General features: G+C 37.8%; 1 non-coding gene across 1 annotated transcript; it reads left to right on the top strand.

Annotated features, from left to right (window-relative positions):
* The first annotated feature begins 213 nt into the window (after positions 1-213).
* Positions 214-321, top strand: LOC125924102 (U6 spliceosomal RNA). The gene has a single exon (XR_007458284.1). It is a non-coding gene; the product is annotated as a U6 spliceosomal RNA (small nuclear RNA).
* The last annotated feature ends 937 nt before the right edge of the window (positions 322-1,258 follow it).

The following is a 1,258-nucleotide window of genomic DNA, read 5'->3' as shown; positions in this document are numbered from 1 at the left end:
ACTTCAGCTCAGGTCACGATCTCGCGGTCCGTGGGTTCAAGCCCCGCGTCGGGCTCTGGGCTGATGGCTCAGAGCCTGGAGCCTGCTTCCGATTCTGTGTCTCCCTCTCTCTCTGCCCCTCCCCCGTTCATGTGCTGTCTCTCTCTCTGTCTCAAAAATAAACAAAAAACGTTAAAAAAATTAAAAAAAAAATTAAAATTACAGACAGGTTGTGTGCTCCCTTCGGTAGCACATATACTAAAACTGGAATGATACAGGGAAGATTAGCATGGCCGCTGTGCAAGGATTGACACGCAAATTCATGGAGCGTTCCAAAAAAAAAAAAAAAATTACAGACAAGTTGTAAGGATGGCACAAGGAACTCCCATATATCTTTATATCAGGTTCATCAATTGTTTACATTTTGTCCCATTTGCTTTAACACACAAAAATATACACATATTTGTAAATATGAATGTATGTGTGTGTATATATATGTGTATAGAGTCCAAAGTTATTATACTGCAGTATAATCCAGTGATGATGTATTCATATTCCTGTGGTAGACCTGAAGGTATGCTGCACAAATTCCCCTTCGAGTTTTTGAAATATACTGACCCTTGATTTTTGGTTGATCTTTGTGAATGTTCCATGTGGCCTTGGAAAAGTGTATATGTTCCGTCATGGGAGGAGTGTTCTAGAAATGATAATGAGGGGAATGTGGTTGATAGCGTTGTTTAGATGTCCTATATTTTTATTATTTTGTTTAGTTGCTCTGTGGTTACTTAAACAATGGTGTTAGCCTTCAATTTTCATGGATATATCTATTACTTCCTTTATGTTGTCAGTTTTTGCTTCATGTATCTTGAAATTCTGTTATTAAGTTCATAGGGATTTATGATTGTCATGTCTTCCTGATTAATTGATCTTTTAATCATTATGAAATGTCACTTTTTATTTCTGGTACTACTTCTCGTGAAATCCATTCTGCCTGTTATTAATGTAGACTCTCTAGCTTTCTTATGATTAGTGTCTACATGGTATATCTTTTTCTGTCATCCTACTTTCAACCTATCTGTGTCTTTTGATTTAAAGCACATCTCTTATGCACAGGAGATAGTTTAAACTTACTTTTAAAATCCAGCCTGTCAATCTCTGCCTTTTAATTTTTTAAATTTTATTTTACAGAGAGTGTGAGAGGGTGAGGGGGCAGAAGGAGAGAGAGAGAATCTCAAGCAGGCTCTATGCTCAGCATGGAGCTCCACAGGGGGCTTGATCC

This window comes from Panthera uncia, chromosome B1 (assembly GCF_023721935.1).
Source record: "Panthera uncia isolate 11264 chromosome B1, Puncia_PCG_1.0, whole genome shotgun sequence".
Lineage (NCBI taxonomy): Eukaryota > Metazoa > Chordata > Mammalia > Carnivora > Felidae > Panthera > Panthera uncia.
This window is presented reverse-complemented; position numbering and strand designations above follow the sequence as displayed.